Genomic DNA, 13,200 nt, shown 5'->3' with positions numbered 1-13,200 from the left:
AGAGGGAGAATTCACAGAGCTAGAGGCTACAAGAAGATACGTGGAGCAGCTACCCCAAGCCTCAATTCTTTTACCCCCCAGGCTCCCTCAAGAGAGGCGGAAACCTTTCCTCTGATCTCTGGGAAAATCTGTTTACCTTTCTTTAGTTTAAACATTTACTTTGCCTTTATAAACAGCATTAGTTTGATGTGCAGTACTTATTTGAAATGGAGTAGAAAGGAGAAATTTGAGCATCCTAGGAGAAGCATATATTTAACACTGAGGTGTTTTGTCAGAGCACTGTCTGTGGCTGGGGGCTTGGAGCTTACCCCCCCCCCCCAACAAAACCAAATAGAGATCTTTTTGTTACAATTTCCCAGCACAAAGAAAGAACATTTAGGTCTGGAAGTTTATTTGGGTAATGATTCAATTGTAGTGTGATGGGGTATATAGGAGTGGTTCAACAAACCTGCTTGCTCCCCTTACCCTATTCTGTTATAAAAGGGTTACATGAAATCCAAGAGAGGTCTTTTCTGACCAGGGGAGTCTGGATAAGGTAGCATTTGAATTGGACTTTGAAAGAATGGGTTAGGTGATGGGGGCAGAGAGGAGCATTCCTAATGTAAGGAATAATGAGAGATAAGAGGAAAGTGTTGAGTATATTGTGTAAGGAAGAAAACAAGCATTGATTATGCTCCTTCTTAAAACAATTAACAATGTTGGACCCTCACAGCAACTCTGTGAAGTGAGTGCTATTATTAACCCCTTCTTACAGCTGAGAAAACTGAAACAGAGGTTAAGTGACTTGCCCAGGGTCACTCAGCTAGTAAATGACTGGATCTGAAGACAGGTCTTCTTGATATCATGCTCAGCAGAGGCATCTATGCTATTTGACAAATTCAGTATATTTTTTTTCTGTCATATCCTCCTCACCTCTGGATAGAGAAGTAGATTTTGGAAACCTGATGCTGAGGAATAAGTCAGTTCATTTGGTGCCCTGCTGCCTTTATCTTGTTGTGTGTGTGTGTTTTTTAATTTAATAGTATATACCTGGTAGAAATGATGCATTTTCAACCATGCTCTTGGGCATATTGTTATGGACTTGTTTTTGGTTTTCTCTTTTTTGGTGGAGGGTAGTGAACAGAGGGAAAAATATGGGCTCAGAGGAGAGAATAATTCTGGATTTAGAATTAAACACGTCTTGTTTGCCGTGAGAGCAGATAAAGACAAAGGGCCAGAGGACTAGGGTCTAGGACTTTGGAACCATGTGTTAGTCAGGAAAGCTTGAATAGCATTCACTATTTCTTTCCTCTCTGCTGCCATCTTGGAGGAAAGACAAGTATGTGTCCTGAATCAAGTGTATTGGTTTGCCCTCTACAACTACATTTCACAGTATCCTAAGCAAACTTCTATATTATCAATATCAGCTCTGGACTTAGGGAAGGAGAGTATGGACAATATTCATAACAAAGAAGTGCTTTTTCTCCACCCCCAGGGTGAGGTTTGCTTAGCACAGTGTCTGGCAAATAGTAAGTGCTATATAAATGCTGGTTATTGTATTTTGCATGAAAGCCAGGAAACCCTCCTTACTAGATACAACCCCAGATCTGCTAGGAACCTTTATAAGGGTTCTTTATAAAGGAACCTTTATAAAAAACAAGTTTTTTTGTTATGTAAAATAGTCATTAAGTCCTTAAACTAGTAGTGGTTTCAGAAAGGAGCTAAGTGTTTTCATGGCTTTGTTATCTCTTCCTAATTGCTTCTTCTTTTTTTAATTTTAATTAATTTATTTTTTAGAATATTTTTCCATGTTCATATAATTCCATTTTCTTTCCCTCCCCTCTTACCTCCCTGCTCCCAGAGCCCACAAGCAATTCCACTAGATTGTACAAATGTTGTCACTTGATACTAATTTCCATATTATTCATTTTTTACTAAAGAACATTTTTTAAAGCCAAAACCCCAAATCATATACTCATAATGTGATAAGTGATGTCATATGTTTTGCTTTTGCATTTCTGCTCCAATAGTTCTTTCTCTCAATGTGGATAGCATTCTTTTACATAAGTCCTTCAGGAGTGTCCTGGCTTGCTGCATTGTTACTAGCAAAGTCCATTACATTGAATTTTTCCACAATGTTTTACTTTCTGTATACAGTGTTGTTCTGGTTCTGCTCATTTCATTCTGCATCAGTTCATTGAGGTTCTCCCAGATCATCATTCCTTACAGCACAATAGTATTCCATCACCATCTTTACCACAATTTGTTCAGCCATTCCCCAATTGGAGGCCATCCCCTCATTTTCCATTTTTTTGCCAGCACAGCTATGAATATTTTTATAGAGGTATTTTCCTTATTATCTCTTTGGGGTACAAACCCAGTGTGTAGATAAAATCTGCTCCTCCCCCCAGCTTGTCCCCACCTAGCTGTGTGGCTGAATGTCATGTGAATGCTCCAAACAGGTCACAGGTGAAGAGTCCTAGGAACATGACCCAGAATTAAAGGTTACAAAGGTTATAGGTCCAGGTTCAAGAGAAGGATAATGGTGTGGGGCAAGGCATGCCTGGGGGTTCTATTCCTTTAGAGTCAGTGGGGAAGGACCATGGCTGAGTGAGGCAGCCATGTGGAGAAACAAGAGTTAAATTAGATTAGTTTTAAATCTCTACATATCTGCTTTTTCTATTTCAAGTGATTATTAATAAACTTTATAAAAATAAGAACCTGCAATTATTAATTTTAATCCAACACAAGCAATGGTATTGCTGGATCAAAGGGTATGCATTCTTTTAAAACCCTTTGTGTTTAATTCCAAATTAACTTCCAGAATGGCTGGATTAATTCACAACTCCACCAGCAATGTATTAGGGTCCTGATTTTGCCACATTCCCTCCAACATTTATTTTCCTTTACTGTCATATTGGCCAATCTGATAGGTATGAGGTGGTACTTCAGCCTTATTTTGATTTGCAGTTCTCTAATTATGAGAAATTTAGAACACTCTCTCATGTACTTATTGGTAGTTTTTATTTCTTTACCTGAAAATTGCCTATTCATATCCCTTGACCATTTGTCAATTGGGGAATGTCTTGATTTTTTTTTTGTACAATTGACTTAGTTCCTTATAAATTTGAGAAATGAGACCTTTGTCAGAGATTTTTGTTATAAATCTCCCCCCCCCCAATTTGTTGCTTCCCTTCTAATTTTGGTTGCATTGGTTTTGTGTGTACAAACCCTTTTTAATTTAATAAAATCAAAATTATTCATTTTACATTTTGTAGTATTCTCTATCTCCTGGAAAGAAACAAGTATAAAACAAACAAACAAAAAAAAAAGAAACTCATCTTGTGTCTTAGAATCAATACCAAGTAGCAATGCTAAGACAGAAGAGTGGTAAGAGCTAGGCAATTGGGGTTAAGTGACTTGCCCCAGGTCACACAGGTAAGAAGTGTCTAAGGCCATATTTGAACCAAGGACTGGGCCATCTTCATGCCTGGCTCTTTATCCACTGTGTAACCTAGCTGCTGTGGAAAAAACATATTAAGCACAGTAGTGTGCCAGGCCTAGTGCTAAGCTCTACACAACTTCTCACAGCCTCTAAGGCTCCAACTCCTCCTTACATCTGGTTTTCAAATCTGGCTTAGGAGCTCCTGATCTTTCCTGAACCAGGCTCTAAAGTCAACTGTTGTCTTTAGCACCTCCAAATATTATTTCATTTGATGGTATGACCATGTAAGTCTTGCAGAAATGGTTCAACCACAAGTACTTCCCTTATGCTTCCCTCTCCTGAAGAGAGTACTTTAGAAATCAGAAATGGGAATGTGATGTGATGTTTTGAAAAGGGAACATGGTGTAATAGGGGGAAAAAACCCCAGAGTGGAGAGAGGAGTTAAGAGTAATAAACAGTAGCCTTTTGCATGGTATATTTGGCTCACAACAACCTGGTCAAGTAGAGAACATAGGTATTATCCCCATTTTACAGAGGTTCAGAGACTAAATGACTTGCCCACAGTCACCCAACTCACAAGTAGCAAAAGCTGCGTCTAAACTCAGCTTTTGGGGGCATTTAGGTAGCACAATGGATAGAGTGCCAGGTTAGGAATAGGGAGGACCCGAGTCCAATTCTGGTCTCAGCCACTTGCTAGTTGTGTGACCCTGGACAAATCCCTTAACAGTGAATGCCTGGCCCTTGCCATTCTTCTGTCTTAGGACTAATACTAAGACAGAAAGTAAGGGTTTTATAAATAAATAAAAAAATAAACTCACTTCTTCATGACTCCAAGTGGGGTACATGACTATATGCCTCACCAGAAAACCTGGGTACCATTTCTGGATCTGTTCCTTACTAGCCATGAGACCTTAGGAAAAATAATTGACTGTGTCTGAGCCTTACTTTTCTCAACTATAAAATGGGAATAATATTTCTTTCACAAGGTTATGGCGAGAATCACACAAGGCAAAGTGCTCTGTCCCCATAAAGCCTCCTATTAATATTAATTCACAAGATTATTTGGCACTTCTGAGGTTTTCCTCCAGCAGAGGGACCTAGGAGTTTACAATTAGACCTACTTTCCTCTAGAAGTCTTCCCTGCAAGTAAAAATGGAATTTCCCTGTTTAAAAACAAAATGCTACCAATTGTATTTTTATCTTGAGTTGGGGAGGCTGCAGACAGGAGTGTAATCTAGAAGGAAGGAGAAGGAGAAGGAGGTAGTTTGCTTGGGCACAGTACTAACATAGGAATCTGGAGATGAGGAAGGAATCTCCCCTCCATGACCTCTACCTTAACCTTCACCTGAAACAAAACAAAAGTCTGTTAAATGAAGTGAGGAAAGCTATGACGGTCAAAGGAGCCTAGAGAGTTGGAAGGGACGTTAGAGACGGTCTAGTTTGACATTCCATTCCTCCTCCCCTTATCCACCCACCTCCCATCCCATCACTTTACAAATGACAAAGCTGAAGTTCAAAGAATTTGGATGACTTATCCAATCTGACAAATGCTAAGTGACAGAAGTACAGTTTGAATCCAGGTCCTCTGACTTCAAACTCAGAACTTTCTACTCTACTGCCTCATGTTGTCTTTGTCATATGCCTGTTTACCATGATACTCACTTTTTTTTTTAATTGAACTTTTACCTTTTGTCTTAGTATCCATTCTAAGACAGAGAAGTGGCAAGGGCTAGGCAATCTGGATTAAGTGATTTGCCCAGCCCAGTTCCTCCTGGGTCTCCAACCCTGGCTCTGTATCCACTGTGCTCCATAGCTGTCCCCCAACATTCACTCTTAATGTTTATAGGAGGCTTTATGGAGACAGAGCACTTTGTCTCATTTGATCCTCACCATAACCTTGTGAAATAATTATTTTTCTCATTTTATAGTTGAGAAAAGGTTCAGAGATAATTATTTTTAGTTCAGAGGATAATTTTTTCTCAGCTCCCAGCATCTTTAACATTCCCCACCCCAACAAAACATAACAAAGTAAACTTTTCCTTGAAATCTGACATTCACAGAAAATACTGGATGAAAACAAGGCCTGATATGAACATATGGGACAGTTTTGGGGTTCCCGATGCCATCTTGGAGTTCATGGTATAGCTGAATATGTTTATCAGCTACTCTGTCCTATATCACCTGTGGTTAGTGCTTCTTGTCAACAGTGGGACTTCAGGGAGAAAGAGATTTGAATAGTCATTACTGTGAGACTGACTAATGAGCACACATCTGAATATCAGATTTCCCCTTCAGAGCTTGTCTGACTCCATAAAAAACCAAACTTCCCAGTGTACACTGTGCTTTTAAGGGGTGGGGGTGAGGGGCAGAGCTATGAAAGTCAAGGTGCATTAATAAAGTTTCATTTCTTAATGAGAGATAGGAGACAAATATGGCCTCGTTAAAATGACCTGGGACTGGAAAGCTTTTGCTTCTTCTTTTTTTTTTTTAAACCCTTACCTTCCTTCTTGCACTCAATAATGTTTATTGGTTCCAAGGCAGAAGAGTGGTAAGGGCCAGTCAATGGGGGTTAAGTGATTTGCCCAGAGTCAAACAGCTGGGAAGTGTCTGAGGCCAGATTTGAACCTAGGACCTCCCATCTCTAGGCCTGGCTCTCAATCTACTGAGCTACCCAGCTGCCCCCAAAGCTTTTGCTTCTTGGTGGACTAAAAGTGTGGCAATGAACTTCAATCTCCAAACTGCTCTTTTGCCATCTCCATCTTTCAAAATCCTTCCTTCAAGATTAAATGTGATCCCAATGTACCACCTTCTCTATAGAACTCCTAATACCCCTGGTAAAAGTTCTATCTTCTTGGTCTGTTTGTCTGTCTCTGCCTTTCTCTCTTTCCCCATCTCTCTTTTTTCCCTTGTGTGTGTGTCTCTCTCTCCATTATCTCCCTCCTTATCTCTTTCTTCTCTGTCTCTTTTCTTTCAAATTTCTCATGATAATTTCCCAGGACCTCTTTTTTTATGCTCAGCACACTTGTATTATAATTGTTCAAGTATATAAGCCTTTCCTTCTATTAGGTTGTAAACAACTTGAAAGCTGGGTTTGTGTTGTATCTATCATTCTATCCCCAATACCTCACTCAGTATTTGAACTTGGTAAGGGATTAATGGTGCTTAAATTGAAATGAAATTGAATTGGAAGATCTGTTGAAGGAGTATGGGAGGAACATGGAGCAGTGAAAACCAGGAATGTCCATTAAACATTGATGTGCGTGAGATGTTTGTGGAGAATCCAGTCAAATTTTAAACTAGTTGTTTGTTTTAGTAAATACTGAAGTTTGATGGGTGTTAAGTGATTTGTAATAGTTTTGCAATTTGATCTCTTCACTCTACCTGGGAAACTTAATGCAGACTTTTGTTTAGTCATTTTTCAGTTGTGTCTAACTGTTTGTGACTACAGTTGATGTTTTCTTGGCAAAAATACTGCCAGTTCCTTCTCTAGTTCATTTTTCAGAGGAGGAAATTGAGGCAAACAGAGTAAAGTGACTTGCCCAGAGTCACATAGCTAGTAAGTGTCTGAGACCAGATTTGAACTCAGAAAGATGAGTCTTCTTGATTCCAGTTTGGCACTCTATCCACTGTGCTATCTAGCTGCCCTTGTGCTGAATAGTGGCCATAATATTTTTATTTTTTAAATTTTTAATATTTTTTCTTTTTCATTTTAAGGGATAAATATTTTAGATACAGAGTTACTTCATTAGATCATAAGATTCTTAAGAACAGTGACTTGCTTTTGTCTTTCTTTGTTATCCACAAGGTATGTTGACTTGACTTGACTTTTCTATATTCCCTTTTCCATATTTCCCCTGCAAGGAATGAGGATATAATTGATAACACTCCCCCCTCCTTCCGAGGTCTCTGAAACCCATTACCCCAGAATTCCATTAACTAATCATCTCTCCATCTATATATAGACTTCTGGAAATTAATGGCAAAAAGGAGAAAATAGGGGAAATTTTTTTTGTTTTCTTTGCAGGTCTACCTCAGTAACAATACAGAGTACACATCTTATTTTTGTCCAAATGCGCTGAGCATATTTTTTATTATAGTTGCTAAGAACAGCTATGAGCCAATCATTTCTTATTTACTGTTTCTTTTTTTTTTATTTAGGGTTTTGGGTTTCATGGCCTTCCCTGTCCTTTGTAAGGCACCGAGTACATTTTGGACACAGTGTAAGAGCAACCTGCTCTAACAATAGTAATTGAGACAGCTGAGAAACTCAAGGAAGCAATGTCACTATTTTGAATTTAGCTTTTTTTTTTTTTATTGACAGACTGAATGATTTGGGAGAGACAATGTGGCTCCATGTCTAAATAGCTGGCCAAGACTCTGAGGACTTGGGGTCTAATCTCAGATCAGAGTACCTCTAGATTCACTTAAGTGACTCTAAGCAAATAATTTCTTCTACCTAGATCTCAAATCACTACATGAATTCCCATTATTAATGATACCAAGCTATCTGCTAGGCATCTCCCATAATATAATGAATAAGACAAACGATGATGACATGATACTTTGTACACAGAACTGTGGAAATGTTAGATGACAAGCTTAAGAACTTCTGAGGAGGCAGCTGTTGGACTGTGTATATGGATCTAGTTTCTTTTCCTGGAATCCAAATTCTTGGCCAAGATTTCAGGGCAGTCTTAAGGCTCTGATCTCTGGTACAACTGCCTTCTCAAGTCCCTTCAGAATAACCATGCAGGGTGTGCTCAAAGCAGGAGACTACATAGAAGATAACAGAATCGTAGATATATCCCTGCAAGGGATCTCAGTAGCCATCTGGTCCATTTTATAAATGAAAACCTCAGATCCAGGAAGGTTGTGACTTGCCCAAGGTCACACTAGTAGCAAGCATAAAAGGCTGGATCAGACTAGGTTAGACTCTAAGTCTGGAAGAAGTTATGGAAGACAACCAGGATGGTGAAAAGATTGAAGCTCATGCATATGACTTTTTTTTTTAACCCTTACTTTCTGTCTTAGAATAGATCAGTTCCAAGTCATAAGAGCAGTAAGGGCTAGGCAATAGGAATTAAGTGATTTGCCCAGGACATAGGAATCCAGGACCTCCTGTTTCCACTGGGCCTGACTCTCTATCTACTTAGCCACCCAACCGCCCTTCCAAATGACTTCTAAAGAAAGCACAGGTCTCATTTAGTCAGTACTTTACTCAGTAAACACTATTGGCTTCCTATAATCTCCAGGATCAAATACAAATTCCTCTATTTGCCAATTAAAACCCTTCTCAAATGGGTCCAAATATACCCTTCTAACCTTATTATATTACTCATTTCTCATCTTTTAACCTTTCACAAACTGTCCCCATGCCTGGTAATGCCATCCTTCCTAATCTCTACCTCTTAGAATTCCATTTCCTAGTTACCTAAGACACCTTCTTTCTGGATCTCCTCAGATGCTAGTGCCTTTCCTTCTCCCCATTTGAAGGCTTCCCGGTATAAATGAATCATGAAAATAGTATTATCTTTTTTTCTATTGTATGCATAATGTGCCTAGAATGTGGGCAGGGAGTACCAGCAAATATGGACATATCTGACCATGCTTTTTGCACACCTATGATTTCATATATACTTATATATAAAATACATTTACAAAGCACTTTAAAGCTTGCAAGGAGTCTTATTAAATGTCTTCCCATTTGATTCCCCCAATAATCCTGGCAGGTTGGCCCTGATATTATTCCCATTTTACAGGCGAGGAAATTAAGGTACATACATTAAGTGACTTGCTCGGGAGCACCCAGACAGAAAGTGGCTGAGATGAAGTTGTAGTCAAGGTTTCCGTTCAGTTTGAGTTTGTACTATAAATTTCTCTCGAACTTAAGACTATGTATGGGTCTAGATGAGGCTTGTGGGTTCCTGCAGAGTGGCGCTAACGCTTAAGGGAGTTCAAAAATAGTCTTGGTAACAAGACATGAACACCCCAAGACCAGCTCCTCTCTTTGTTTTTTTTTTGTTTGTTTTTCTCTCAGTCTCTTTCTGGCTCTGACACTGTCTCTAAATGAGATAATGGTGGTAAAAGCACTTTGTGAACTTGAAAACGTTATATAAATGCCACTTATTATTACTATTTACTAGGTCCCCAGTCTGGGGATGACTTCATTCCCTGAGCTCCCGCTGAATTCAGATACTGTTTATAGAGCAATACAGGCGAGTGTTTGTAAGTAATTTAACGATCTGACTGGGGGTGGACGTGTGTACACACACTTTTAAGTTTAATCTGCACTATTAACACTTTCTTTAGATAATCAATACAATAAATCAGGTCCAAATTGGAAGAGTAGTGGATTACTGGGGTGTAAATGACCCCTACAGAACATCGGTTCTATCAAGCGGATTAAGACTCGCTCCAATGACTAGGTAAATCAACATTTATTAAGCCCCTACTATGTGCCAGGCTCTGCGTTAAACGCCAGAACTACAAAGAAAAGGCAGACGAGAGCGCCTGCTCTCACCGAGTTCAAAATCTAATAAGGAGACAACGTGCAAAGGACTACGTATAAACAACATAGGTGGAGGATAAAGAGCCGAAGGAAGGCCCCAACTTGGGAGGGGGTGGACTGGTAAAGGCTTCTTATAGAAGGTGGGAGTTTAGCGTGAGTTTCCTGCCTCACCTCAGTCCGAGTTCTTTCCGCCTCCTCAGCAGGGACCACAATTCCCAGCAGGCCGCGCGGAGCAAAGGGGGCGGGGCCAGGGAATTGGGGCCGGTCCGCTCGACGGTGGCGCGAGCGGAAGCGCGCGCCGGCGGAGGAGCCTACGGAAGCGGCGAAGATGGCTGGTGCCGCCGGGTAAATGCCCTGCCCCCTCGACCCACTTCCTCACACATACACACATAGTCCCCCCACCCCCCCCAAGCGTGGGGGGGAGGGGAAGACTAGCCTCTCCTCCCTGGGTTCTGCCTATTCTCCTCTCGTCCGTTCTAGCCCAAGGCCGAGGCTCTGTTTCCCCCCTAAGTTTCGGGACCTGGCTCCTTGATTCCCCTCCCCCGAGGCTGAAGAGCGCTTTCCGCCTCACGTGACGCCGTGGGGTGGGGGAGAGGCCCCAGGCGGAGGTTACGGCCGAGAGGAAGGGAAGAGGGCGGTGCCCTTCGCTTCTCTCCACCCAGCCCCCTCCGCACATTCCCTCGGGGCGTCGCGCTGCAAGGTGCAGTCTCCTCCGCTTCTTCCCTCCTCCCTCTCGGCCTGCTCGGCCTACCAGGACCCTGCACCGCCTTTGTCCGCCTGTACGGCGCCCCTGAAGGGCCATTCTGGGATATGGTTGGCTCCTTCTCTGGCTCCCTGCCCTTCCCCCAGACTCCACCCAACCCCTACCTTTTTCTCGCGCCCCCCACCCCCGCGTCGTTCCCCTTCAGCTGCGTTTTTCTGAAGCAGCAGCTGCTTCCTGGTCCGTCCATTCGATGGAGTCCATAGAATGTCAGATCTGAAAGGATCTTCCCACCCTCGCCCCAACTCCATCCCTGTCTTTATTTTATATTTTGGTAACCTGAGGCCCCGTGCTGAGAAATTACTAATGGTAGCATGTGACTAGAATACAATTTTGATTCCTTGTGTCACCCAGATCGAAATGATTAAGGGGAAAGGGGGAGGGGAGAACTAGCGTTTATTAAACCGAGCTATGTGCCAGGCACTTTAGAAGTATTTCCTTATTCGGTCTTCTCAAAAACCCCATAGAGGTAGGTGGCACTATTATCCCCATTTTACAGATGAGGAAGCTGCAGTAGGCAGAGATGAAGTGACTTGGCTATACCAGGAAATTCTGAGGTCGGATTTGAATTCAGTTCTTGAATCCAGGTCTAACTTATCCTTGTGCAACCTAACTGCTGCTAATTAGCTCTCAAAGGTGCAATTTTTTAATTTCTGTTCTCAATTCTTCCAAATTCCGCAATCCAACTTGTTCAGAACCACTGGATTTCTCTTTTTTAAAAATAAAACACTTATCACTATCTTTTTGGCATACTTAGTTTAAGCTTTTGGACCTCGATTTCTCTATTTCCCTCAGTGCTTTCTTGTCCGGCTGCAGCCTCCTGGTTGTTTCCCACTGGCCATGTTAATTTTTCCCTTTATCCTTTGTTTCTTCTTTTAATGCTTTCCCGCACATCTTTTCCTTTTTTCATAGCGAAATCCTCCTTAAAGGTTCAGATCCAGTACTGCCTCCTCTCTGAAGCTGTGCTTGAGTCTTTATCTCCTCTGAATTCTTTAATACACTTACCTACAGGTATCTTGTACCTGTAGGACAGTACATAAGAATGTTCCAGTTTACCTTTCTATACTGGTTACCGCCTAGGTTCTGGGAAGTTATGTTTTTGTGGATAGTAATGATTATATTAAGTTGCCATCTGATAATATATGCCCTTTCAGCTTAGGTATCAGGCTTATTGTCACTCATCATGACCGATTTGTGCCATGTATATTTAAAGCACTAAACATTATAATTCCAATCTAGTTTCTTTTCTGACTCACTACAGGATAGGGTAATGGTCACATGTTTCTGTTTTAGTTTAGTGTTTGTTTGTTTTTTTAATCAATAAAGCACAGTTTTTGGATTTTCCCTTCTAGTGATTGTTAGGAATCTTAATGGGTAATATTAGTAAAACTGTGACCATTTATGAAGTCATTGGATGGAAAATACTTAAAATATGGTTAAAGAGTACAGTCTTGTACATAGAGCAGAAAAGCCCCACATAAATAATTTTGCCGAAATTTAATTTCCTGTTTCTTTGGAAATACTAATACCATTTATTAATAAGAAGGGTTTTTTTTCCATTTTAATAGTTTATTTTTCTTCAATTACACACAAAACAATTTTTTAACCTTCAGGGTTTTTTAGAAGTTTGAGGGGGGGCAGCTGGGTGGCTCAGTGGATTGAGAGTCAGGCCTAGAGATGGGAGGTCCTGGGTTCAAATCTGCCCTCAGACACTTCCCAGCTGTGTGACCCTGGGCAAGTCACTTGACCCCCATTGCCTAGCCCTTACCGCTCTTCTGTCTTGGAGCCAATACATAGTATTGACTCCAAGACAGAAGATAAGGGTTAAAAAAAAAAGTTTGAACCAAATTCTCACCTTCCCTTCCCTCCCTACGCCTTGAGATGGCATGCAAATACATTAAAAATTTTACATGTGTACTAGTGTAAAACATCTTTCCATATTAGGCATTTTGCAAAAGCAAATTCAAAGAAAAGAAAAGTAAAGAAATAAAGTGAAATATAGTATGTATCAATCCGCATTCAGACTCCATTATTTCTTTCTCTGGAGGCAGATAGCATTTTTCATCATGAGTCCTTGAGGATTATCTTGAATCACTATATTGGTAAGAATAACCAAGTCATTCATAAATGTTCATCATATAATGTAGTTGTCATTTTGCACAATTTTCTAGTTGAGCTTGCTTTGCTTTGCATCAGTTTTTGTAGGGTTTTTTTACATTTTTCTTAAATCATCGTTACCATTTCTTATAGCACAGCAGTATTCCATTACAATCATATACAGCTTGTTCAACCTTTCCCCAATTGATGGACATCTCAGTTTCCAATTCTTTGCCACCCCAAAAGATCTACTACAAATATTTTTGTACAAACAGGTCCTTCCCCCTTTAAAAAATTATTTTTGTAATATTTATATATTACATAATAAATAAATATATACATAATATAATAAAAATATAAAATAAATACATAAAAATATATAAATGCATAAATAAAAAATAAAAAATTTTA

General features: G+C 40.3%; 1 protein-coding gene across 7 annotated transcripts in view; it reads left to right on the top strand.

The window, feature by feature from the left end:
- Nucleotides 1-13,200, top strand: part of R3HCC1L (R3H domain and coiled-coil containing 1 like) — a 225,134-nt gene that overhangs the window by 77,901 nt on the left and 134,033 nt on the right. For 2 of the 7 annotated variants that reach the window (XM_007478665.2, XM_007478668.2), the window contains exon 1: nt 10,122-10,277. The exons of 4 other annotated variants lie outside the window; for them this stretch is intronic. The gene's annotated coding sequence lies outside the window, so the exon portion shown is untranslated. Of the gene's footprint in view, nt 1-10,121; nt 10,278-13,200 lie in introns of those variants that run through there. One more of the 7 variants, XM_001373440.3, reaches the window with a different exon arrangement.

This window comes from Monodelphis domestica, chromosome 1 (genome assembly GCF_027887165.1).
Source record: "Monodelphis domestica isolate mMonDom1 chromosome 1, mMonDom1.pri, whole genome shotgun sequence".
Taxonomy (NCBI): Eukaryota; Metazoa; Chordata; class Mammalia; order Didelphimorphia; family Didelphidae; genus Monodelphis; species Monodelphis domestica.
Note: the sequence above shows the minus strand (reverse complement) of the source record. Positions and strands in the feature narration are given on the sequence as shown.